The sequence below is a fragment of the Triturus cristatus genome, chromosome 10, assembly GCF_964204655.1.
Source record: "Triturus cristatus chromosome 10, aTriCri1.1, whole genome shotgun sequence".
NCBI lineage: Eukaryota > Metazoa > Chordata > Amphibia > Caudata > Salamandridae > Triturus > Triturus cristatus.
The window spans coordinates 1082212513-1082240420 of record NC_140593.1 but is presented as its reverse complement, the minus strand read 5'-3'; the positions used below and the strand labels follow the sequence as shown (position 1 = coordinate 1082240420).

The 27908-nt window shown below is 47.8% G+C and overlaps 1 protein-coding gene across 10 annotated transcripts in view; it reads left to right on the top strand.

Annotated features, from left to right (window-relative positions):
- Positions 1–27908, top strand: part of MAFK (MAF bZIP transcription factor K) — a 262438-nt gene that overhangs the window by 196410 nt on the left and 38120 nt on the right. Inside the window, exon 1 of one of the 10 annotated variants that reach the window (XM_085629254.1) lies at positions 23198–23334. The exons of the other annotated variants lie outside the window; for them this stretch is intronic. The gene's annotated coding sequence lies outside the window, so the exon portion shown is untranslated. Of the gene's footprint in view, positions 1–23197; positions 23335–27908 lie in introns of those variants that run through there. 10 annotated transcript variants of the gene reach the window in all.

Here is a 27908-nt window from a genome sequence, read left to right as displayed (position 1 = left end):
AAAACCTATGGAGGTAGTTTGCTTAGTGAGCAAGTCGAATTCTGGGCCCTGTAGGGATACCATTTTGATAGATTAGTATTCAAGTGCAAACTATTGGTTCTTAACTTTAAAACAAATGTGTGTATCTTATGGTAGGATATTACTGAAATTGTTGCACTACTTTAGGTTTTTGTATTTGTACAAACCGTCTCTTGATGATCTTCAAGAGTACAACAGCAGAAATGTTACCTGTTACTCATCTTCCCTAATAATCTTTTCATTAACTCTAAAAATTAGTTTGTCGGGTAAAAAAGATAAATATGAATCAGGCTTTAACCCCAGATTGTGTAGTGCAAAATAACATTTTTTAACCAAAGTATACTCTTTAGTCTCATCTAACCAGATATCATCTATAATTAGCCTTAGCAAAGAATTAGGCATTTCCTTAAAAATGCTATTAGCCCACCTCATGATAAGTGCACATACTGTAAAACTATGAGACATAACTCATAGTTCTAAGTGGACGGCTTCAATGGGGAGACTTTTGGTGACACCTAAAATGGTTTTTAAGGTTCTCCCCTTCAAGATGTTAAGAAAAGAAAAGCTCGTATGTGGTACACATTGAATACTATATAAGACTGTTGTGTCTTTGCATTGTAGTCGGTAAATGCATATTTGATCTTTTTTTTTTTTTTTTTTTTTTTTTTTTTTTTTTTGAAACCGTTTATTACATGTTAAAAAGGTTACAGGTATGGGCCTACAACCATCCGGCCGGCCGCTAGAGTTGCAGAAGCATATGACATACCTACAGTAAGAGTCTCTTGGCGGTGCAGATCGGTAAATCAGGAGATATCAATAGCGCAGGCCACAGAACCCCAAGCCCACAATACGGTTTCTTTTTTTTCAAAACAGAACAACACAAAAAAACCACACCCGCAAGGCAATCCGCAATCCAAAGTGACGGCACGTGCTCCTTAAGTGGGGGATCCCAACCAGCAGCCAAACTCTGAAGAGGGGGATGGGAATAGATCAGGGACAGGGAAACCACATGCCCGCGGCTGGGGGAGGGGGTCGGCTAGGGGGACGGAGCTGGTGAGGCGGCCGGTGGCAGTGGCGGCTCACAAATACCCCCGCGGTAGGCGTTCCAGGGGCCCCAGATTTTCACCCACGCCCCAGGCTTACCCCTCGCCACATACACTACCTTTTCACGAAACATACACCAATCCATATGTTCTTTCCAGGCCAACACCGCCGGGGGCCTCTGGGATCCCCACAATTGAGCAATGTCACGTTTAGCTATCATGTATCCCAGAGTCACCCACCGCTTCTGCGGGACCGAATAGTCATTTGGTTCCCACACATTCAGCAAGCATCTCCTCGCTTCAGGCAACAGCGCGACACGCGTAACCACACGCAGGACCTCATGCACACCACGCCAGAATCGCTCCACCTTTGGGCACTCCCACAGAATATGCATGAAAGTTGCCAAAGCACCACAGCCACGCTTACACAATCCGTCACCAGCAAAGCCCATATGTAGAAGCCTTGGCCCCGTCACGTAAACCCGGTGGAGGATCTTAAGCTGGACGAAGCGAAGGCGAGCCGGGATGGCCACCTCCTTCGGAGAGGCCACCGCGGAGATCCAGTCCTCGTCGTCCAGTTCCAACCCGTCGGCAACCCAGGCCTCGCGGAGACTAGTCAGCAGGCACGATCTGTCGTTGATCAGCTTTTTATATATAAGGGAGATCGTGCTGTCTGGGACATGGCCATCCAGCACTCGGTCCTCCAGGGGGGAAGACTCCGGAATGGACGCGACATCCGGGAAGACGGAGCCCAGCGCATGGCGGACTTGTAAGTACCGAAAGTACTCACTGCCTTGCAGCTGAAACTCCGTCTGCAGCGTCTCAAAAGTTTTGAATCCCCCCCTCGTCCAGAGATCTCCCACTGTGCTGATTCCGATCGTGTCCCACTTCTCGAAGCCCTTCGATGTCCACAGGGAGCCCAACCTCTCAGACGCATATAGCGGTGTCGCCCGGGTCAAACGGTCCTTCCACCCCATCGCTGCATTAGCCGCGTGCCAGACACGCACCATGACACGCGTCGGTCCCGTCAGACGGGAGTCGGGCGCGCCAGAGTAGAGCGCTCGATTGTAGTCGCCACCGGGCAGGAGCATCTTGTCCATTTCAAATGCCGGGTTCAAGGCGGGCCCGTAAAGGCCATGATTAATTGCAGCTAGCTGGGAGGCCCAGTAATACCGTTTAATATCCGGGAGGGCAACCCCCCCATCGTACCACGGGAGCGTCAATTTAGCCAGAGCAATACGCGGCCTCCCGTCCCAGAACAGGCGCCGCTGAAGGCTCTCCACCTCACGGAAGTAGCGCGCCGGAACCAAGTCCATAGTATTCTGAAGCGCATACAGAAAGCGCGGCAAGGACATCATCTTAAACAAGGCCGCTCGGCCAAGCGGCGAAAGCGGAAGACGCCGCCAGCGCGCAACGTCCTCCCGCAAGCGCTGGAGGGGGGGCAGCAAGTTCCGCTCGTAGCGGACCTCCGGGTCTAGAGTAATATATATACCCAGGTACCGGAACCCCTGGGAGGCAATCTGGATCGGGCAGTCCCGTGGTAGGGCCGGAGCCTCCCCGGAGAGCACATACACGCAGGATTTCGCCCAGTTGATGACAAGGCCTGAGTTACGACCGAAGGAGCGCAAAACATCAACCAGGACAATCAGCGAGTTACGCGGGGAGGCGAGATACAAAAGGATATCATCGGCGTAGAGGGACACGCGGTCCTCATGCTCGGGGGTCCAGCGGAGACCACGGATGGAGGGGTGCCACCGCAGCCACTCCGCCAAGGGCTCCAAGGCCAATGCAAACAGGAGCGGTGACAAGGGGCAACCCTGACGCGTGCCCCGCCCCAGCGCGAAGGGGGCCGAGACTCGCCCATTCACCACCACCTGCGCCAATGGGCCCGAATACAACAATTTGACCCAGCTAATGAATCCCGGTCCAAATCCAAATTTCGCCAGCATCGCCCAGATGTATGGCCATTCAAGCGTGTCAAACGCCATGGTGGCGTCTAAAGACGCCAAGATGGCCGGCTCCCGCACAAACGGGACACGCGCGAGCACCCCATGCAAGCGTCGCAGATTAAGAGCCGTGTTGCGATGGGGTATAAAGCCAGATTGGTCTTGGTGGACCAAATCGCCCACCACGCCAACCAGCCGGTTGGCCAGTACTTTGGTGAGGATTTTGGGCTCCGCGTTCAAGAGCGAGATAGGCCTATAGGATGTAACCCGCTCACGGGGTCTCCCCTCCTTGTGGATCACCACGATTGTGGCCAGACGCTGGTCCGGCGGGAGGGAACCCTGCGAGTGGGCCGCCAGGAACATGGCGCGCAGGTGGGGCGCCAGTACATCCGGTCGTAGCTTGTAGAGCTCGATGGGGATACCATTGAGGCCCACGGCCTTGCCGGATGCGACCGAGCGAATATTTGATCTTTTTTTTAATGTTTTTTTTTTTTTACTACAGAATGATACAGTGAAACAGAGAGATCTTTGGTTAAATGGTGCTGAATAATGGGATCACTTTTTGTAGTATCCCAAAAACTGGATATTTAAACTAAGCCCCTTGATTAAATGTTTCATTTTCCAAGTACTCTAATACCAGGTAATGTTTGAATTGCCTCCTTTGAGACTTTATAAATATCATGGTATTTGTTCCAAATACATTTTCAAAAAATGAGTGACAATCCTTACATGGAGCAGTAAACCCTTTTTTCAGTTCAGCTAGGGAGAAACCAATGACTACATCATCATCTGCATAAGGCATAATATTCTTACTTATTCTGACCAATAAGGGGGGAAATTTAGGACTTTGGTAAAGACTTTCAGTGGATATCAATTAAAAGAGAAAATATTAGTTGTGCTGAAATGCATCCTTGTTTCACCCTGCGCAGTAGAATTGTTTTGCCCCTAATACCAGCTATTTGATACAGACTTCTAGCTACAGATTCCTTACCTTTGAATTTCCGAGGTTTCAGACTAGATCTAGAAGAGTTTTCAAGCAGGACACCAGCGCGCTGGTATGTGGCGTCAATTGGCTCAGCGTTTGTCATCAGCATTGTCTGTGTCGGAGTGACGTTGCAGTACCTATATAGGCGCCACCCAGGTGCACTGACGTACATTTGTTTCTTTCCACGCCAGCCAGTGCTGATCAGGAGAAGAGCTACCACTCTGTTGTTTTTTTAACAGAAATTTTGCGGCTTTTTTCGACTGTTTTTTGATGTTTCCTCCTGGTGTGTCAAGGATGTCATCACGTAGGACAAGTTTTAAGCCCTGCGATGCCTGTCAGCGGGCTATGTTGGTGGTGGATCCGCACCTTGTCTTTCTGTGGTGCCTGGAGCGTGACCGCAACACCAAGTCATGCTCGGATTGCCAGGCCGTGGCGCTGAAAGCTGTGAGGGAACGGTCCCTGAAGATGCTAGCAGCCCAGCACGCAACTCAGTGGAAGTCGAGGTCTGGGTTGAGAGGAAAGTCCTGGGATGGTTCGCTGAGTCCGAAGTCCTAATTGTCCCATTTAAGATCATCGGGCATTCAGGTAAGAGGCAGAAGAGTAAGAAGTCGAAGCGCTCTTCAACTTCTCCTTGTTCGTCAGCCGACCTCATAAAGGAGCATCTGCAGCTGAGGCCTGGTTTTTCGGAGCATGGGCGAGGGTCAGCTCAGCGCCTCCCCAAATATCCAGGAGCCAGAGCGACCCCAGCCAAACTTGAAGTTTTAGGAGGCCCTGCATCTCCTATTTGGCCGGTCCAGCCCCATTGAGGACCCTTCGTACCCCGCTGGGTCGCGGAGGGGGCCCATCTAGTTCCAGACTGGCGGCTCTGGCTCTAATGGGCCCCCATAGATCCGGTAATGGATCCGGATCAGCATCGGTCTACCACTTCAACCTTCTGCGATGCCTGTCCTGATGCCGATGCTCCCGACGCCGCAAGCCCCATTATCATCCCCAAATTCGACACGGAGCCGGAGGGACATCGCCCGACGCTGTCAGGACCATTGCGTCCTAGTTCGGATCCTGAGCCCTATTCCTATGTGCTAGGCCTCAGGAAGTAGTGGGAGGTGTCACTGGACCCTCTAGAATACCAGCCCCAAATGACCTGGTATGAGGAACTGGCTGATGCCAGTGGACTAGATAGCTCTCCAGATCTGGGCATGCTTTCTTCCCCTACTGTGGCTACGTAGGAGGGAGCTTCTTATGCTGTGGTGGCTGAGGTCCTTGACTTTCAGCTGCCTTCGGTGGCTGTCAAGACTAATCTCTTGACTGAGGTGCTGCAACCAGGAGTCTCCTCCTCAGAACCCCTATAACCATTCAATAAGGCCCTCACCGACGTCCTTCTAGGAACATGGTCCAAGCCCAGCACTGGGGCTCCTGTGAATAGGATGATTGCCCGTTGCCCCGCCCCGCTCCTGTGGACCCAAACTTCCTCACCCAACATTCTATCCCGGAGAGCTTTGTGGTCAAAGCTTCCACACCCCAGGGCGCATTCCCTACCGTACCCCCAGACAGGGAATCCAAGTGGCTAGATTCTTTGGGAAAGAAAGTGTTTTCTTCCAGCTTGGCATTGCAGTCTGTGAACACCACATGCCTATAGGGCCGCTGTTCCTCCATGCTGTGGGATGCAGTTGAAAAAGTGCTGCCACAGATCCCGGAGGAGGCACGGGCCATCCTCTCCCAAGCTCTTACAGATGGGAGTGATGCAGCAAAGTTCACGATCCATTGTGGTCTGGGAACAACCGGCTTTCTGGGCAGAGCGGTTTCCTCGATGGTGCCCTTACATCGCCACACCTGGCTGAGAAAATCTGGCTTCTTAGAGGATGTCCAAGCTTCCCTTATGGACATGCCCTTTGATGGCACTTGTCTATTCATAGACAAAGCAGACTCTGCGCTGGAGCACTTAAAGGATTCATGGGCTATGGCCAATTCCTTGGAACTCTCTGCTGCCCCAAATCACCCCCATTCTGCCTTTCGGGGCTACGGAAGAGGTTTTCAACCGCGCCAACCCTATCCCAGGCACCGAGCCATGCAGTGTTCCAGCCTCTGTGCTGACGAGAGAGTGGTTTCTGCCGGCCTTGTGGGTCAGGTAGCCAGCGGTCTGGTCCAGCAACCGCCCCCTCAGCAGCTGCTGCCTCCAAACCTTCCTAATCTCGCCCTTTTAGATCATGGGCGCCCAGTTGGTGTCAGGATCCACCATCACCTCCACCACTGGTAGTCCATACCATTGGACAGGTGGGTTTTACATATTGTATGAAGGGGCTACTCCCTCCCTTCGAGACCACCCCTCCCTCCATGCCTCCATCTTATGACCAGCTGGTGGAGGATCATTTGTCCTTGCTCCGCAAGGAAGTTATGGCCCTCTTGGCCAAGGAAGCCATCGAGAGGATTCCATAGCCAGAAGTAGGCTGTGGTTGTTATTCCCTCTACTCTCTGGTCCCAAAAATAGACAATGGCCTTTGTCCTATCCTAGACCTCCAAGCCCTCCACCTCTTCCTCAAAAAAGTAGAAATTCAAAATGCTCGCACTAGCTCAGGTCTAGTCTGCCCTGCTTCCAGAAGACTTGATGGTAGCGTTGGAGATGCAGGATGCGTATATTCACATCCCCGTCCTGCCTGCTAACAGGTGTTATCTGTCATTCATGGTAGGCCACGAGCACTTTTAGTTCATCGTGCTGCCTTTTGGCCCTACCAGCGCCCCTCAGGATTGACAAAAGTGATGGCGGTGGTTGCCACTCATCTGCGGGGATCAGGGGTCTCAGTCTTCCCTGATCTCGAATGACTGGCTGTTGAAGGCAGGCTCGCTGCCCCAGACTGTCATCTCTCACCTCCAGGCTACGGCAGACTTCCTGCATTCGCTGGGGTTCACTGTCAATGTACCAAAGTCACACTTGACTCCCTCTCAGTTGATCCCTTTCATCTAAGCTGTTCTGGACACAGTGCAATTGTGGACCTATCCTCCCGAGCAGCGAGTCCAGGATATTCAGGCTAACACACCGATGTTTCAGCCTGTACCCTGGATTTCGGTGAGACTGACTCAAAGGCTTATGGCCTTCTGCATCCTGCTAGTCACACATGGCAGATGGCAATTGTGGGCTCTGCAGTGGGACCTGAAGTTCTAGTGGGCGCAACATTAGGGTATTTCTCTGACCTGGTCCAGATCTCAGAGGAGACAGCAAAGGATTTGCAGTGGCGGCTAATGAACCACAATTGGGTCAGAGGAAGACCCCTCTCCCTTCCCCAGCCAGATCTCACTGTAGTGACATGTAGGAGAGTAGGATCTGCACTTATGTTGCCCCCACTTTTTTCTGATGTTAACACTGGTTTCTGCCTATAGTCTGGCTGGGTCCTTGCTAATCAGGGCCCCAGTCTCTCGGTTCTCTCTAAACCAGCTCTTCCCAAACTGTGGTCCACGGACCCCCAGGGGTCCGTGATACATTCCTAGGGGGTCCGCAGGAAGCAGTTTTAAAAGCATTGCAAAGTATCTTGTACAATTAGCAGTTTTCAAACAACAATAAAAGTGTCAAGATAACGCCAGTGATTAATGTACCTGCTGGAGGGAGATGAGAGTTTTGTCCAGTGGCAGCTTTGACTTATCTAATGTTACACAGAGGGTTAATATGCCTACTGCAAAGAAAGTGTACCATGCATTTTAAAAAAAAAAAAAGTATTTTATGTGCATAGTTCAGTGGCTTACTGCTTTTTGTCACAGATTCTTTTGTTACTGTGCAGTTTATAAGTGACAATCATAATCTAGCACAGTGACCTATAAACTGTCATCAAAGAGCTGCTTGCAAACTCCAAGGTACAAGTTAGTGACTTATGTTTTTTCCCAGTCTTTCATTATCCTGATGCTGCTAAAACAGTTTATTTAGGTGGAAATACATTTATATTGTTAAAGTCAACGCTAACCACTGTGTTATGTTCTGAATTCTGAGTCTGTGCTTCTCCAGACTAAGCACTCTTTAAAAATGCCTACAAGTATGAATGACATGGGAATTCTACACCTTGTAGTCCCCTTTGCCTTATGTAAAATTTTCTATACACTGATTTACATGTATGAGTCACTGTCTCTATATGTGTGTGTGATGTAAAGTGCTCTGACATCCTACAATGGTATGAGAGATGCTATAAAAAATAAAATACATGTGACAGAGGGGCTATGGAGAGATACAGGCAGTGTTGGAGGGTGATAGTGGGGGAATCATTGAAGAACCCCAAAAATGATGGTCGTATCCTGGTGCATAGTAAGGTCCGCCACTTCAGAAACGCTGGGTTGCACCATATTTACAAGAATATGGTGTAGCCCTGTGTTTCCCCTGCGTTGGAGGTACACTTAACAGTGTTGCGCCAATGCAGGCACCCTTGCACCATAGTGCAAGGGTGTCTGCATGCAGGGGAAGATTGTTTATGTACAGGAAGGGCCCCCTTCCTGCACATAAACAATCTTGAAATGCTGTTTTGTCACTTCTGTGTGTGCTGCTTAATGCAGCACACATGGAAGTTACAAAGTGTAATTTCTTAAAAAGATTATTTAAGTGCAGGAACGGTCACCTTCCTGAACATAAACAATCAAAGGCGTTTTGCATAAACGAGGAGAAATAAAGCATTTCTCCTTGTTTCGCCAAGTTAAGACCAGGTTTTCCCTGGTCTTAATTTTGGCTCTGCCTCCCATTTAAGCTGCCCTTTTAAATAGGGGGCAGCGTCAAAATCAATGGGTGTTGCGGTGGAATGCCCACTGCAACACCCACTGCCCACCCCTTTCACTCTAAGCATTGGGTGAAAGGGGGTCTTATTTACAAGGCACTGTTAAGCCAAGTAATGGGCCAGATGTATGACCTTTTTGCGGCCGCAAACGGGAGATCCTCCCGTTTGTGGCTGCAAAAAAGGGTAATCGCATGTACAAATGCTATTCTGCGAGTCAGTGACTCTCAAAATAGCAGGCCACCATCCCTGTGAATGCTAGCCAGTCCTAAAGGGGTCGCAAATTGTGCCTGCTTCATTAATATTAATGAGGCATGCAATTTGTGACCCCATTAGGAATCACAAACAGTGTCTGAGACACTGTTGTGCATTCCAATTAGCGAGTCAAAAATGCGAAGCAATTTGTGACTCGCTAATTGACGGGTCGCACATCTGGCCCTAAGTAGCTTAACGCTGCCTTATAAATAAGGCGAAGCCCCTATCGCCACAGGAATGTTGCAAAAAGTGTTGTTCCCATGGTGATAGGGGCTTGTAAATATGCCCCTAAAATCCTTAGTAATTCAATTATTTGTTTTCTGTGCACACATGTGTTTATTTTTTCCGAATTACTGTTTTAATGTTTGAAATTTAAATCCTACATATTGCTTGGGGGTCCCCGGCTTCCAGTGGTGACTCAATGTGGGTCCTCTGGAGTCAAACGTTTGGGAACCACTGCTCTAAACAACTTGGAGTGCATACTAGATGCACTAGTGATTGGATTCTGTGGTACCTTATGAGCCTCTAGTATATGGTACCCTAGGTACCAAGGGCATAGGTACTTCACAGGCCTACCGGGGGCTGAAACATGTATTATGCCACCCCTGGGAAGCAGACTAAATCTGACACCACAGGCCTGCTACTGCAGCCTGGGTGAGGTAGTGTTAGCACTCCTCACTGAGGTATTGGTTCCTATATCTCACCATACACACACATATAAACCTATCAGTCACCCCTAAGGCAGGCCCTATCAATCCTGAGGGCTGGGTGCTTCGTTTACAATGTGAGCAGGTGCCTCTGCACGAGCAGGGCCCCTCTGCAGCTGGCAGAGTCTATTCTCTGTGGCTGTTTGTGAATGCGGTTAAACCATATACTCTTAAGTGCATTATAACCCAACGGTAAATGCTAACTTTGGAATGACTGCATCAAAACATGTCGTGTTTGGTGTCAAACAACTTGGAATCATACGCCCACACCAGTAACTGGTGTGGGAGTATGATCCCACCCTTCTAGAGGGGACGACATGTACCCACTGTGGAAACACGGTAGAAATCTGAAAGAGCCCAAGCATCACAAAATGGATGCCACCAGCACAGACACTGGGCTGCCCTCCTGCTGCTGACTGAAACTCGCAGTGGAGGAGGCCCAACAATAGGCATCCTGTCACAGGGAGGTGTCACCACCTTCCAGACAGGATTTAGTGTATTGGGGCTGGGCGGGTGCACTCCTAGAGTGCTTTGAAATCCTGCACTGGGGGAGCAGTGGGCTCCTCTGTGCATATGCCAGCTCAAACCGGTTCAGGGGCTACCTGTCCCTGCTCTGGCGCGAAACTGGACAAAGGGAAGTGGGTGTAACCACCCCCTACCCTGACGCTCCCAGAGGAGTGGTCATAAAGCTAGTCCCTCCCTTTCTTTTAGTATAAGATAGGGAACCCTTGTCATTGCAAACTAGATATCCCTGGACAACGCTTTACAAGAAGAATCCTGGCCCTTCGACGTTCCTCTACCTTTGGAAGACGGAAGAATCTCCCTTGGAGTCATGGAGTGACTCCCCTGCTTGGCAGGCACCAAAAACTCTAATCAACGGTCGCAAACTTTCCCGCTCCCGCCAGAGTCCGAAGTCCCTGCAGCCCCGGAAATGGATTTCCTAACTTCTCGACGGCCATTGTGAGTCCCCAGCAGAGCTGGCAGGCGAGTGGACTCCACGAGTGACGAGGAACAGCAATACCCGGGTACCGTGCACTATTCACGATGTTCTACGAACTTGTGATTTGGACCACTTGTGGCCCAAGCCTCCAGCAGGTTTTGCAGCGAAAATCAGAGGCCTACCCCGTCCCGAGTGACCGTGGGCTCCTGTGAAGCATTTCCTTACGAGGCGTCTTCGCGATCCCTTGCCCGTTGGCTTGTGGATCCCCTGAAGACTTTCTGATCAAACCCAAGGGCTCCCCTGGTTGCTCCAGGCCTGCCCTCACTCACCCTCGCTAGGTGAGTCCCTTAGACCTTGCTGGTGTGCACCGCTGACTTTATTCACTTTCCACGAGACTTGCTTTTGCCAAGGCTTGTTGGCTCCAATCCGGTTGCCGACACCTCAGTAAGCTACAGACGTCGTGGGACACTCCGAATCCAGCTGCTGGTCATCGTCGATGCCTCCTGGTCCTCGTGAGCGAAGAGTCAAAACACCCTTGATCACCTGAAATTATCCGACTTCCGTGGGCATCCATCTTCCTGGCCCCGGGTCACTGGCAAGTGACTGTGAACACTGTCCCTTCTACTTTCAGGTCATCTTCATCTTGAATCCAGCCTTGGATTCCACCGGACACTTCTTTAGTCTTCGCAAGCAGCAAATCTTCTTTGGCTTCCATAGAAAACAGCTACGCGACCCGACACCAAAAAGACACCTATGCACCCGACTTCCCTGGGTGAGGTAACTCGTGCACTCTGGTGCCCTAGTGTGTGTTGGCCCTCGAATTACTTACCTTGTAAGTGGCTTGCTTGTAGACTTCCTCGAAGTACCCTAAAACTTAAAAAATCCAACTGCGACTTGCTCCATTGAAATCCTTAGGGAACCCGCGGCTGTGTTCTCACACTGCACGCGTCTCCCGTGCTTCTGCTGCATTAGTGAAGCCCCAGCGATTCTACAGGCCCTGGGCCTTGTCCCTCTGCAAGTCGACTTTCCTAAACCTCTTTTTTAGTATATGGTCTGGTACGCCCCTAGGGCCCCAGCATATTTGTGCGTAACTTATTGTGAAACGTTGATATTTGAATGTGTTCCTGACTTCTAATCTCATAAAGAGATTAGTAGAGTGTGTCTAGAAATAAATACATATATATTTGATATATATACCTGGGTGGTGTCCTTACATTTGGTAATTCAAGAGATTATAAGGTAAAACAAGCTGCTTTACATTCCTCAGAGACTTAGCCTGAAGGCTGCTCTCCACAGCTACCACTAGGATAGCTTTCTTTAAAAGATTGTCTTAAACCTATCTACCATAAGAGTCAAATTGGACTGGTGCAAGGTGGCCACTGTAACTAGTGACCAGCATATGCCAGGCCAACTTCTCACATGACAGATGCAGGACTCATGGGACAGAGAGGCCATCTCGGAGAGATGGAGATGAGAGGACTCTGGTTTTTGGTGGAATCCAGGCTCCAAATCAACCTGTTGGAGCTCCGAGTGATCCGATTGACATTGAAGGCCTTTCAATCTTCCATCAAGGGAAAGCTGGTACAATTGTTCATGGACAACACCACCGTCATGTGGTACTGCAACAAACAAGGTGAGGTGGGGTAGTGGACCCTTTGACAAGAGGCCCCGCATCCCTGGATATAGCTAGAACAGCAGGGTGTTTCCATTGCTGTTCAACATCTGGCAGGTTACCTGAACCCCAGGGCAGACTAACTCAGTTGTCGATGCCTAGCGGGTCACGAATGGCGTCTGCCACCAGAGATGGTGCAAGGTCTCTTTCAGCAGTGGGCCTCACTGGAGTTTCCAAGGCGGTCCGCCCTCCGAGACGCTTCTCGTCTCGAGTGGAGCTCAGGCCTCCTGTATGCCTTTCTGCCCATGCCACCCCTGCCCAGAGTTCTCAAGAAGATCAGGAACAACCGGGCCCAAGTCATCCTTGTGGCTCCGGACTGAGAACAGAGAGTCTGGTATGCCAAGCTACTGTGTACGGGCATCGTTCCTCCGAACAGGCTGCCCCTTCAGGAGGACCTTCTATCATAGCAGCAGAGGAGAGTCCTTCAACTGAGCCTGTCAACTCTCCGCCTTCTCGCGTGGAGATTGAGCGGCGGTAGCTCATAGCTTTCGGCCTTCCTCCCGAAGTCTGTAATGTTATTCTGGAAGCCGGGAGTCCCTCCACCAAGACGGTATATGCCTGCCATTAGAAGCGATTTGTATCATATTGTAGTGAAAAGCCAGCTGATCCACTTTCTGTCTCCCTTTTTGATATTTTGCTTTTTATTCTTTCCCTTGCTCAGCAGGGCTCTGCTTTGAGTACTTGAAGGGTTATATTTCTGCTCTGTCTGCCTTCTTGCGGCTGCCTGACCAACCCTCTTTATTTAAGTCCCCGATTGTACATAGATTTCTAAAGGGCCTTGTACATATGTTCCCCCCTTCTCCTTCTATTATTCCTCAGTGAGACCTTAATTTGGTCCTCACATTCTTGATGTGTGCTCCTTTCGTGCCTCTTCACAATTGTCCCCTCCGGCTGCTCACAACTAAAACAGCCTTTCTTGTGGCAATTACATCTAACCGGAGGGTGAGTGAGCTGCCAGATTTGTCATCCAAGCCTGCCCTTTTCTCGGTTTACCCAACAAACTGGCGCTGTGCACTAGGGCCTCTTTTTTGCCAAAAGTGGTCACACCATTTCAAGTGGGCCAATCTGTCACCTTGCCCACCTTCCATCCTCCTCCACATCCTTCCAAAGAAGAGAAACGACTGCACCGTCTGTACCCAAAAAGAGCATTGTCATTCTACCTTGACCACACACGAGAGTTCCGGGTAGATGATGTTGGTACAAAGAAGGGTTGCACCATCTCTCGGTGGGTTGTACTCTGTATTGAGTTCTGCTATGCATTTGCAAAGAGCTCATTCAACCAGAGCTTAAACTACGACCACAGTGTTAGCACGTGGAGTTCTGGTTCTAGATATCTGTCAGGCAGCAACATGGGCATCCCTGCACACGTTTACTAAACATTATAGCCTGGACAGTCAGGTCTGCTGGGATGGGCACTTTACCCATTCGGTCCTGCAGGACGTCCTAGGTTAAATTTGTCCGCAGACCGTCCTGCAGGGATGGTATTGCTTGAGTATCTATTCAAAGGTAAGGAATCTGCAGCTAGAAGTCTCTTAACAGCTGAACAAGTTACTCATGTTTGGTAACAACGTATCTGGTATTACTTACCTTTGTTAACGCCTTATCTGATAGAGAACATATCTAGCTGCAGATTCCTTACTGCCCGAGAAACATACCTGATCTACTTCGACGCCTGGAAAATTCCAAGGTAAGTAATCTCTAATGGCCCCCTCAAATAAGAAGTCTGTATTATACTCTCCCACTTCTTCATTCAAGAACAGGATACTACTTGTGCAGTGGTCATTACCTTGTCTGGTTGTCACTCCTGCAGACCCTGTTATCCTTTTGAGGGTCTTTTCATGCACCAAAGGCTAAGATTCCCCGGATATGACCTTTAACTAAAGTTGTCACCTAGTAAGGTCCAAAGTTCTTCTTAGAAGGGCTTTGGTAGTCTTGCTTTGCTGCAGTGTCGTAGTGCAGAATACATGAGAAGTGCATGTACTTTCCTTGTCACTGGAAAGAGCTATTCCCTGGTTCCAGCCAGGGTGCACCAACTGTAGCCTGGGTCACATGTGCTTACCTAAAAATAATGCCTGATTCTGTTCATTTTTGTTGCTTATTAGACATTTTTGCAGTCTATTTTGATGGTCAAGACAATATCTGAAAGAGACACGTTAGTGATAGATTCCTTACCTTAGAATAATCCCCAGGCGTCAGACTGGACCCGGAAAGTTTTCGTCAGCAGTACCCCTGGTCGTCGCTAGGCGTCCTCGTACGGCTCCGCGTACGTCGTTGGCATCGTAGTCGCCGACATGACGTCGCTGCAGCTACTTAGACACACGCGCTGACGTCAGTTCTTTCTTTTTCCGCGCCAGCAAGCGCAGATCCGGAGAGAGCGGTGCCCTCAGTCATTTTTTGACAGAGTTTTTGTGGACTTTTGTCTGTTTTTTGAGTACTTACACTCCAGGTGCATAGGGATGCCCGGTTTTAATTCTTGCGCAGCCTGTCCCCTCACGATGTCTGTGACGGACCCGCACCGTGAGTGTCTCTACTGCCTGGGGCGCGACCACGACTCCGAGTCGTGCCCCCACTGCCAGGCCATGGCTACGAAAACTTTGTGGGAGCGGTCCCGAAAGTGGCTGGGGGCCCGAGAGTTGGCTCTGAGTCCTTCCAGGTCCCGGTCCAATGGGGGAACACCGGAGGGTTTCAATGTGAACAGGCTGAAGCCTTATCTACCGAGAGATTACACTGTGAATGTCTTGGCTAAGGCAGAGAAATTGGAAGTAGACAATGAGCCTTTCTGACTTGCTGCATAGTGAAATGAAGGATGGCACTGTGGAAGGGATTCAGTTGGCCCATGAGTTAATGCCTGAGCAGCAGAGAGAATGTAGTGGTGTGTTGGGATGGTTTGCCAACCTCTTCTCGCTGACTCCAGGGTTGACACCTGTCTGTGTGCATGACATAGACACAGGTGACAGTCTGCTAGTAAAGGGCAGAATGTACAGAATGCCTGACTAGCTTCAGGAATGATTTAAGGTGAAAGTTGACAAAATGTTGGAGTTCAGGATAATTGAGAGATCTCGTAGTCCTTTGTCTAGTCCTGTGGTTCTAGTATTAAAGCAAGGGTCTACTGACTTGCTGTTCTGTGTGCAGTACCGAATCCTCAATGAGGTAACCAAAACAGATGCCCATCCACTTCCAAGAGCAAATGAGCTTGTGGGTAGTTTAGGTGCTGTAAGGTACTGGATCACTTTGGATCTGGCAGATTACTTTGGCAGCAAATGCCAAGGAGAAGACTTCATTTTCTACGCCAGAGGTGCTGTGTCAGTTCAAATTGATGCCCTTTGGGTTGAATGCTCCTGCCACTTTTCAAGACCTGGGGAACCATGTTCTTGCAGGGCTGGAAGAATTCTGTGTGGTCTATCTGGATGACATCGTGGTGTTCAGCAATTCGTGGCAGGACCACCTAAGACAGCTAGGACAGGTGTTGGCTAGGATACAGGAGACAAAACTGCAGATCAAGGCAACCAAGTGTTGGGTGGGGCAGTCCTCCATAGCCCACCTTGGGCGTGAGGTAGGGAACAGGAAGATTTGCCTTTTGGATGTCAAGATTCAGTCTGTGATGGAGTGGGAAGTGCCTCTATCCAGACTGATGTGAGGTCCTTTTTAGGACTCACCAGTTATTACAGGAACGTATGGAAGTATACTCTCATCCCCCCTCCTCCTCCTCCCCCCCTCCCCGACTGCTTTGTCCTCCGAGAAGCAGCACAGGAATGTGATATGGACTGAGGAATGTCAGAAAGCATTTGAGGAACTGAAGTAGGTACAATGCACTACACCTGTACCGAAAGCACCTGACTACAGTCTGCCTTTCATTGTAAAGACGGATGCCTCTGAAAAAGGAGTCGAGTGGTGTTCGCTCAATTGTATGACAAAGGTGGAGAGCATGCAGTAAACTTTATTAGTAAGAGGTTACTATTCAGAAAACAGAACTGGGTGGTTATTGAGAAGGAGTGGTTTCCCGTTGAGTGATCCTTTTGTAAGTTCCGGCCTTATTTGTTTGGCACTAAGTTTGCGATGCTAACGGATTATAAGTCACTGAAATGCTTGGTTGCTGTGATGGGGGAGTGTTAGCCCTGACATCTTCGGGAGGGTCTTCCCCAACTTTTTCACCTGCCTCCATTTATTTTCTGGACCCTGCGCACTTGAGCGCTGCTAATCAGTGCTAAAGTGCTTGGGCTCTCTCCCCTAAAACATGCTAACATTGGATTGTACCCAATTGACATTTAATTTACTTATAAATCCCTAGTAACGTGCACTACAGGTGCCCAGGGCCTGTATATTAAATGTTTCTAGTGGTCCTGCTGCACTGATTGTGTTGCCCATTTAAGCAGCCCCCTAACCATGCTTCAGGCCTGCCATGGCAGTTCGCCGTCACTATGACTTGGCCAAGCCCTGAACTCCCCCTTTTATTACATACAAGACTCCCCTAAGGATGGCCTTTGGCAACCCAGAGGGCAGAGTGCTATGTAAGCAAAGGGAAGGACATGTGCTTGTATGCTTTAAATGTCCTGGTAGTGAAGAACAGCCTATTTCGTTTTCCACTGCAGTGAGGCCTACTCCCCTCATAGACTAACATTTAGAATTCCCTTACGTGCTTCTCAGTGGTAATTCCTGATCCCAGGGGAGTAGCTTTATCATCTTTGGTATGGGTGAAATAGTAGTGATAAATGTGCTTTGCTGGTAAGTTAAGATTTAACACTACTAGTGTTGCAGGAATTCTGCTCTGGAACAGAACTATGCTTGGAATCATAGAACATCAGCTTGTAGGGACTGAATCCCCATACCACCTCAGTATCTGAGTCCAAGTCTGTCTAGCTATATATAGTGCCTCACTTGCCCTCCTAACCTTACCAGAGAAACAAGTGAATTGGCACTTCAGAACACAACACTCGTGACTCTCTCTGGGATGGTAACAGGAGACACCCATTCACTTTCGCACTTGCCCACAATAAAATAACCAGGATACACAAAGGAAGTTACGAATATTTATTTTCACTATCGTGCTCTGAAATGCATTATACGTGCCACAACTAGAAACTAAAAATACTGTTAGCATGGTTAATAATCCCTAGACCATAAAATGCCATGTCATTTAATAGGACAGAGGCACCTAAACCCCCCCTCCCTTTCTAATTAAGCTAAACGATTATATATCAAAGATCTCTGGGATTACTGCAGACCCTGTACCTCAGCATTCACAGATGGACGTTCTACATCTCAGCAGGCGCAGTGCTCTTGCCTCAGAACTCTTTTTCAATGCGTTATTGTTTTTGACTCATGGACTCCTCTATATGATAGGACATGCGTGCACCTTTACAACAGCTGCATTCTTGTGTTATGTCTAGGTGCTAGTGCCTGGCCAGAAAGAATAACAATGGACATTGTTGTTTGACCTTGGTGGTGTTCAGACTAAATCCCAGGAACAGAACAGAACGTGAAAACATATGCAAGTTCCATGTAAAAGTACAACGTGGCACAAAAGCAGGCGTGTTTATGTAGTAAAGTGTGCAAATAAAAATTTAGGCTTGCAACATGCACAGTGAGGCTACCCCAGGGAAAACTGCAATGGGCCATGCAGGAAACACACAACTCTAGTGCAGAAATGCCACTTTCAGACAGTGGGCATTTTTCTGCTCTTAACTTTGCTCTATGTGACCTCCAGCCTGTCTCCAATACACATCTGAACGGGGTGACAGTTCTCATTCGTGTATTCCTCCCAGACAGCCATAAACCCAGGAAGGCCAGGGTGACTGAATACCCCTCTGCATAATTCTGCATTCCGATGCCTGGCCTTTATTGCATTTAATTCTTCAACATTCAATATCAAGACTTCCACTTGATGGATTTTGATTGTTTTGATCTTGTTTTACTCAGATAAATATTCTCTATTTTTCTAAACTATTGTGGAGTCTTTTTGTGGTGTATTTACTGTGTCGTCATATGGGTGATTGCACAAATACTTCACACATTGCCTTCTAAGTTGAGCATGACTGCTCTGTGCCAAGCTACCAGGGGGTGATTACAGGATAATTTGGGATTGTGTTGTGAATTACCCTGACTAGGATTGTGGTCCCTACTTAAACAGGGTACATACCTCTGTCAACTACAGACCCGATTTCTAACAGGGAGAATCCCAAGTTGTTGAGATGATCTGTTTCTTTCAAGGGATTGACTTTGTTGTAGAGCACATGCATTCCCATGGCTCAATTCAGCCCTGTAGAGCACAGGGCTGAATTGAGCCATGGGAATGCAGGTTGACTTTCCTGTCGATTTTACCAATCTGACTACCCAACCTGTCCAGGTTAGGAGTTGTTTTGGGGATGTTCTTACACTGGAGGTGCATCTGTTGGGATGAAAAAGTCCTCAGTGTGGTAATGGACATGCACTTCTGCCCTTAGTGCCCTAACAGTACTGATGTCTGGATCCCTAATGCTGATTTTTGTTGTCAGAGGCAAACGCCAATCATGTGTGTGTCATGATATAGGCCTGTCTCACGTATTGCTGTCTTGTTGGACTGGGAGGGGCGTCCAAAGTGCTATCCTCTCAGTGGTGGAAGGCTACTGCCTTTACCAGGAGTTAAGCAGTATGAGCGCGGTGGTCGCAGCAAACCATGTAGTGATCAGTAGGAGTGAGAAGGTCCTGTTGAACCTATGTCACTAGAGTGAGACCTACAGGCTCACTCTGTTAAAGTTCCACTGCTGTGTTTGAACTCACCTTTGGCCTACATCGGTTTAGTGTTTAGTACTTCGCAGTGCAAGAGTGGACTATCTGCACTGGGTGAATGTGTGCCTGGGAAGGTACATTACAGGACTAATGCACCACTATGCAGTACTTGCATCCTGAATACATGTGCTGGATGTATATGTTGCCTGAGTGGGACAATACATGAAGAATGTAGTGCTATGCAGTGCACGCATGGTAAATGTGTGTGCTGGATGTATGTGTGCGTATCAGTGGTACAGTACATGAAGTATACAGTGCTGTACAGTGTGTGCAGACCATACTGCCACTGTATGTATGTGTGCCTGTGAATGGTACAATACATGGAGGGCCCTGGTTTCCTTTTTGGAAGACTCAGGCATGCTTGATGAAACTTGGAGAGGAGGTAGAGAATCCCTCCCCAGACAGATGTGTATATTGCTGGATTCCTTATGCTGTGTGGGACACACAATGGAGAGGGGAGAGCCAGGCATCCCCTATACACTTCAAAGGGTGCTGTTTGAGTCAGTGAGAGGTCTCAAAGAATCATAAAGAGTAGGTCTGGGGCTTTGGACTAACCTTTTGATACACATATCACTGTGGCTGACATCCAGGTGTGAACTCTAGTCACTCCCATAGACTGCGTTGTGGGGCTATCAGCTTTGAAGTCACTCCTGCTGTGACAGACTGCTTTCAAGAGAAAGAGAGGGCAGAGAAGTGGGCACTTCAAAACATAAACTTCAAAGACTCATGAACGGATTTAGATCTTGGCGGTCAGATAACTCTGTCACAACGGTGACTGATTTCCGTCCGCCGAAATATAAATCCCATTATATCCTATGGGATTTATATTTCAGTGGACGGGATATCCGTCCCCGATGTGACGGAGTAACTCAGCCGCCAAAATTTAAATCATGCCCTCAGATTCTAAATTTGATGTCTGAGATTGGACTTCAAGAAGGGGAGCTTGACACCCCAAAAATTGTCTTCCTTCAAGCTGCGAGATGGGCTGTGTAACGAGGGGAAGCTCTGCAAGACTTCTGCCTGTGACCAGGACTGCAGGCCAAGGCCTGCTAGGCTCCCTGCTGGGTGAGGAGACATCACCCAGGGAATCCAAGACCACCTGCACTGGATCACCAGTGCCTGCCTGCTTGCCAAGACCAGTGTGCCCAGGGAGGAAGAATAGAGCGTTGGAGGGAGCGATGACCAGTGGTAGCCCTGTCGAGTGGACTCCCTTTGCGAGGACATGGTTGTTGCACTGATCGGGTCATTGCCCATGTGCAGGACAAAGTCGATCACCCTTATATGCCAGAGAAGGGCTGCCGTGAATTGAGCTATGATCATTGCTACACTGATCGGGTCAGAGCCTGTGTGTAGTGATGAGATGCAAGCCCATATGCTAGGAGGGTCTGTTGCTGAGGATTTCTCTGTGACGAACAGGCCAGAGCCCATTAACAGTGAAAATACAGTGATACTGTATGCCAGAGGTGGTCACCGGGAGCGACAAGACATGCGACCTGATACACACCCCTGCCTAAGTAGTGAGGCTGCTGTGGGTGCACCTGCGCACCATTGTCAAGGTGAGGGGCCCACTTAAGGATCATAGCATCACCCACCACGCCCCACCCCCGAGCACATCGGACACCTACACTGGAAGGAGGAGCAGCAAAGAGCCTCCAGTCACTTCTGCGGTGCGACCGCATGTGAGGAACTGTGTGCTTGCTGAGTGCAGTCTGCCATAGACGTGTGCGGCAAAACTCACCTGATTCAGCTGCTGCTGCTCCAAGTGCCTGTGGGTGGAAGACCCCCTGGAACGCCGGATGCTCCAAGCCTGCAGGTGCAGGTATGACTGTTTTCGGGCCAGTCGGCCCCTGGGGAACTTACTTGCTAGTTAGTGCTGTAGTGCTGGAACATTCACTTTAAAATAAAATCAGAGTGGACTCTTGACACCTAGTGGGGCTCGCCCTAGAGGTTGCCTGTAGCGAATGGGGGATAAACACTATTGTGAAAAGGAAGTGGGAGCGGGGGGACTGTTAAAGAAAACTAGAGCCCTAACCTTAGAGGGCATGTGTAGTTGTTCGTGAATGTCATATTTTTCCTTTGTGTAAGTAGTGATAGAAATAAAAATGCTTCTCCTTTTCAGTAAAGTGACTATTTTGCTGACTCATTTATTGCTGTTGCTGCGCACATTTAGAGTTGTGAGCTCATGTTCACACCCTTGTATCCAGAGGGAACCTTGAACTGCTTGGAACATGTTAACCCTGAGAGTCTAGTGGTGAACGGGTACTTGGCTCAGTTGCTCACAACCTATTGTTGGCCAGGCCCCAGGACATCAGACGTAAAAGGCCTCAAAGCCCAAGTTTGGGGCTCAGTAAACCGTGCTTGCCCCGTGGCCCTCTGAAAGGGGTTCTGACAACATGATAACCTCAAATGACACAAAAAACCCTGCCTATAGATTACTTTTGTGTACACAACTGGAGAGACAGAGGAACAAGACCTGGTCATGTCCTCCACATCTTAACAGGAGCTGGCCATTCTTAGTGTGTTTATGTATAGATTAATTCTGCCACCACTGTCATTTTGCCACTGCCTTGGTAAAGAGGTGCGCACTTTGTGTGTCCTGTCAGACTTCAGAGCCAAAGTCTATGGTCACAGTCCATGTAAACAGGGAGACCCTGAAGTGGACATCAGTAATTGTGCTGTTCACAGAGATAAAAATCAAAACCCTACAGCTATTTTCCAGATGTTTACCAGGAAATCAACATAGGGTAGCGCTTTTCAGAACCTTGCAGAAGATTTACCATCCTAACAACTTGTGGCAACAGGGAGCTATTAGCGCCAGTGGAGTAATTGTAAGGCTATGTGTATATGATCCTGTGTTTGGAGTCTTCGCCACATTCCATGCCCCTGGTTTGTAGCCTTTGCAGCCTCTCTACAAATGTATGCAGCCCCGCTTATTCCTGCCATTACCTGGTGTTCTTGTTAACTCCACCGATTATCTCTGAGTAGTATCAGGATTTCATGAAGCGTGGAAAGCTGTATATTGTGGTGCCTTAGACAATTGCTTTGACTTGTGGGGTAAATATTTGGAATGTAAATAGTTCCCAGACTCTTTATTTTTATCAAGGCTTTTTATGATTTTACATGGTGTGATTTTAATTAATCAAGCAATACAAAAATTACCTACTTTCATTGAGGCACATAGAGCTTTACCTAAGCTCTGAGGTCAGTCAGATGTCTGTCAGCCTTGACTGTGTTCCTCCAAGCCCCCGAATCTCGGTCTTGACCATGTTCATGTATGGGGGCTTCTCCGCTATCGAGAAAAGGGTTGTTTTGCGAGATGCATTGAAGATTTATTTTTGCAGATTTATATAGGGCGAACTCGACCCGAAGGTATTGGAGCGCTTTACATGAGCACCAGTTACGTTACACAAGTACACTTGTGTAAGATGGTTATAAGGGATGTAGATGTCTGGTGCAGGGAACGACTGTCCAATTTTGACGGAAAATAAACAATGGAATACAGAGAATTTTATTGGAAGATGATGCTGGAGCGTTTGGGAAATGTCTTGTGATTGGCAGGAGTACGACGTTTTTGTCCACTTGTAATAGTGGACGTTTGGCTTTGCCACCCATTACAGACTGTCATCATGTAAAAGTATATTCACAAAGGGTTGCATTGATCATCTAAATATGTGATGAGGGGCAAATTCAACGAACTAGAAAATCCTAAATTGGGGGCAGCGTTAGCGTGAGCGTAAAAACAGATAATAGGGGCACACGACAGGCAGTCCTTATTTGTCGTCAGAATCTGCCTACCTTTGGCGCTACGCATCTGGGCAAATTGTGGGCTATGTAATTTAAAATAAACCTTGTATTTGAACCGTTTCGGTAATCCGAATTTGTCCCCCAAAGTTTCGCCAGCCTGTCTGCCCCTGGCACTTTCGTTCCCCTTCCCACCCCTCTCCCCACCAGAGGAGCAGTCTGGGGTTCCTGAGCAGTGCACAGGGAGGGCGTGCCCGCGGAGTCTGTGGGAATGTGAGCTGCAGACGGCTGTAAACAGCCGGTGACTCATCGCATAGCTATGTCACATGGAGTGCTTGCGGGGCCTCACCGCTGTGTGGGTGGGTGCGCGCGCGTGCTCCGAGAGGGGGCGGTGACCGCTTCCTCTGTAAGTGGTTAACATGCAGCCAGTGACACCTGACGGGCGCAGGCCCGAGGTGCGGGGCTCAGGAGAATGGACGGAGCGGAGCTGAGCTCGGCGCCAGGGTTCTGTGGCCGGAGGAAGGTAACTGTGGAACCAGCCCCCTAGGAGACGGAGGGAGGGGAGCCTTGGTGACGGTAGTGCTGAGTCTAGAAAAACGAGGGCTGGGTGGACTACGACATAGACGGCAGCTGGAAACACGCTGTTTAATCACATTGCAACTCGGCGTTTCTGTCCCAGAATTCAAATGCTTTACTGCTCCTTCCTGTAGACACTCGTGTGTGTAATATTACACTAGTTATTGTAGCTTCTGAATCTGGGAAGAGTGCCCTCACTACTGCTCTTAAAAGGCGACTGGTGCTTGCTGGGAAAACATCGAAAGCATGTGGAACTATAGAGGATAATAAACCTTTCACGAGGGCTGTTGATGTTGTAAAGCGTTCGTCTCAAACAGATGCTTGCTTCTGAGGTAAATCCTCTTACCAGGGGCGTAAAGCAGACATTTTGCAGAAGGCCGCCTTTATTTTGCCTATTATTTCCCCTATCTTATGCAATTTCCTGTCTTGAAGGAACATTTAAGACACCTGTGCATTTGGAGTGGACACGTTTGGAGGAGATCCTTTTCTACACGTTTACCTCTCAATTCACCCACTCCTTAGATTCCTCTTCACCCTCCAAAAAAGCAAAATACCTCCTATAAACTTCAAGGAGATTGCTTGTAATGAAAACTTTCCTCATCCTAAAAAAAGCAATATTCTGGCAATTGATTCCAGTAGTATCACACTCCACTCCATCACACCCTCCTTGGATGCTGAAAAGGTTAAACTGGACGGCGACTGGCTGTATCGTTTCCAGAAAAAATGCTTTTTTTTATTTTTATTTTTTTACTGTTTATATAGCGCAAAGGTATTGAGTGCTTTACATGATGAGCACCACCAGTTAAATTACACAATACACTTTAATTTTTTGTTGTTGTTAGATGCGCGGAGATTAGGTGATTTGTCCAGAGTCACAGGATGTTGAGTCCACGCCAAGTCACGAACCTGGGGGCATATTATCAAGGACGGCGTTAAAATTATCGCCGCTTTAGCGGCTGAAAACGGCCGCTAAAGCGGCGATAATGGGCTTGATAATATGCCGCAGAGAATTCCAATAGAAGCCCATGTTGACACCAGAACTTCTATTGGAATTCTCAAGGGCATATTATCAAGCCCATTAGCACAGCTTTAGCTGCAGTTTTCTGCCGTTAAAGCAACGATAATTTTAACGCAGTTTCTTGATAATATGCCCGCTGGTCTTCCAGCTCCAAAGTCGGCAGCTCTGGCCGTTATGCCACAGCCTCTGCTAGATTAATCAGGGCCTGATTAAGAGTGGGTCAGTGTCTAATGACTTGTGTGTAAACCTCTGCGCACGTGTTGGAACTATGAGTTGGAAGGTATTTATCTCATCCAGTATTTATCGGATGTATTAAATACCTCAACCTTCATTACATTTCAGCAAGACACACATGCCGAAATTTAGCAGGCGAAATGTGTACGCTATCTGCTATACCATGCAGATTTTGGTGCGTTGAACTCCGAAATTCGCAATAGAATCTATTTATCGAGCTCAATGAATAACGTACCAAGGGGTATTGTTGTTTATGAGGTGTGATTAATAACACCTTGTTTCCAGACAAACTCGTAACCAGGTCCTAAGTCTTTTATCCCTTCTTTTATGTGAGGAATTATCCCGTTTCAATAGTAAATGAAACTAGTGAGACTATGCCTCAAAGGAGAACTATTGCTACAGACAAATAGTGTTTCCCTCTCCAGCAAGATATGCTTTGCAGATTCCTCAAGCAATCACTTGTTATTTTCTTATTTCTCTTTTTTTAAATGTGCTGCAAGCTACCAAGGCAGCTCTAAGCACAAGCGGTTTAGGTAAAAGTGATAGTGATCCTTAACAGAAATCTCCTACCAGTGGTAAACATATGGTAAAACTTTCAAAGGATAATGTCCAAAAATTAACCAGTTGGTCGGTGTGGCCAGTTGTAAGCATCTAATCTTTCCAGGTCAGGGACAGGTTGCAGTAATCAAGAGATTAACCATATTATACCTTGAATAGGTGAATTTTTTGTAGTTTTCTGTATTTTCTGAGGTGGGGTTCAAGTCTTGGAAACTTTGGGATGATCTGTATGTGTGAAGAGTATGGCTCCCTTAAGTTAGGCAGTTTACTGCCAACCGAAAATTAAAAAAACAAACTATAAAATCTGAAGGAGAGATGAGTGAGCGAACAAATTAACAGGAAGAATCGAGGCAGAGCTGAGAAAGGGTCTGGCTTGGTCTAAGAGTCTGTGCACAAGCCGAGCCATGAGCATATTTATGTGAATCATGCAACAATCCTCATATAAAAATATGATAAAGTCTCTTCACCATTAAAAAAAAAGTGTACTTCTTTAACATGCGTAATAGTTTCACCTTAGTGCATCAGATTATATCAATGCATTGAAAGGTATTTATTAAAAGTGAAGTTTTTCAACGAGAACTAGCAACTTAAAAATATTCCCCTCCCGCCCTGTGCCATTGTAGAACTAAGAACCAAGTCAGTCGTCATGCATACCCTATATATGGCCTTGATTCTTATTACAGATAGAGCAACATCAAAGTCTGTTAAACCAAACACAAGGTTTTTGTACAGCACACATCCTGAATTTTGGGCAGTGGTAGTGCGAGCTTGAAATGGAGCTGAAGGCTAAGGATTGGATTGTATTCATTGCACATTCTGAACTCAAGATTTTGAAGGTACTCTTGTATGCGATAGCAAAAAAAAGGAGGTTTGGTGAAATCAAATATTTGCATTAGTTCTCACAAGTCAGTGAAGCGTGGAAACTGGGATTATGAGCCCACTTTTTCTGGTTTTGCATTGGTTTCACAATGTGCAAGTCAACCACTAGCAGTGTATCTCTTTTTCACTTTTTTTTTACATCAAAGCTCAATATATTGTATTCAATTCTTGGTGCATAAGGTTGGAGTGTGTGTGTGAAAATGTGGCTCCTTTTGGGCTTGAGGATCCATTGGGAGCGTTACCTGAATCAGACTCGGGCATACGACTTGAGCTTTTAGTTACTCACCCACCTCTAATCTGAAGAGGATACTCCACCCAGGAAGCCAGTTATCACAGGTGAATAGCTTCTCCTCCAGGAAGAGATGCTTCTTAGATAAACGTCTAATCCGGTCCTTTATGTGAGACAACTTCCAGTCTATGGGAAGAACTCGGAAGCATACAGATCCTTGGAGGATGCCTGTGCTGCAGGACTACTGTCCTAGTTAAATAGTCTTTTGATCGCTTTAGCAGACATCAGCTCTCCCCCCAAACCTGTGACCTAAGCTGCAGCTCCTTTCATAGCTCCCCTTCCAGACAAACACTTTGCCAGTGATAGTGATTTGCTTACTTCAAGTTTATGAAATAATCCACCCCTAGATTCAAGTTTTCTTAATTTCTCACAAAAAATTTTCAGGAACTCCTCTAAGGCAATCAGCTGCTGCATACCTAGCAGCCATGAAATGGACTCACTTCTGAACCAGGCATTCCTCACCTTAGATTTGAGCCCAGCAGAAACCAAGAGCTGTTGTCATTAAAGTTTGAAAAGTGCTCCAGGTAGGGTTTCTAAAGCCCACCTATTGATATGATTTATTTACATAGGTACATATCATGGGCAAAATAAAGTGCTCCCCTTTATCCAGATAATCAAGATCAAGCTGAGCATTTAATCAAGACAAGGGAGAGCACTTTATTTTGCCCATAATGTGTATCTATGTATGTCTGTCATGCCAAAGGCAGCTTTAGAAACCTTATCGGTAGCATTTTTCAAGCAGGTATACCTCCCCCTCTCCCCCCCCCCCCCCACCAAATGATTGCTTTATATCTGAAGGATAGTGTTCATTTTTTATTTTTTACTGAGTGAGCGTGCTTCTATTGTATAGGTGGACTCCATTTTCCCTTTTGGAGGGTGAGCTGTTTTACTGCACGTAGAGGTTCTACAAGTTTTTGTAATATAAAGCAGAATTCAGTTCAGTGCAGGTATTCTTGCTAGTATGGCTAGCCGAGATTCTGTGGCTAGTGACCCCTGGGATTGTATGCCCATATTGCTAGAGAACAGACATCAACAAGTGGTGGTGCAAGAATTCCGGGGTAGGTGACTGTGTGAAAGAGTTGTTCCCCTGGAATTGCTCCGGTGGGTGCTGCCCAGCAACTTGAATTCTGGAAGGGAAGGCCCTCTGTTTTTGGCCAGCTACGAGGCAGGATGACTCCTAGCTCATGAGGATGAGCGGTCCAGGCCTGGAGATGCTACAATCGGCTGAAGCAGTGCCTGATCTATAGGCTGTGTGGAGCCGGCAGGGTAGAGGACAAAGAACAGACTATAACAGGCCTGTAAAGAATGTCCTCTTTACTCCCAGACTATTTATTTATATACAGTTGTATGTAGCGTGAATATGCCAATTAGTGCACTTTACATGAGCACCAGTTACATTACACAAGGTCATATTTATTTATTTTAGTCACAGGGATTAAGTGATTTGCACAGGATGTTGAAGTGTTGTTGGGACTCGAACCTGGTTACACAAATCCAAAGTCAGCAGCTCTAGCCTTAACGCTACATCCCATCTCCCTTATAG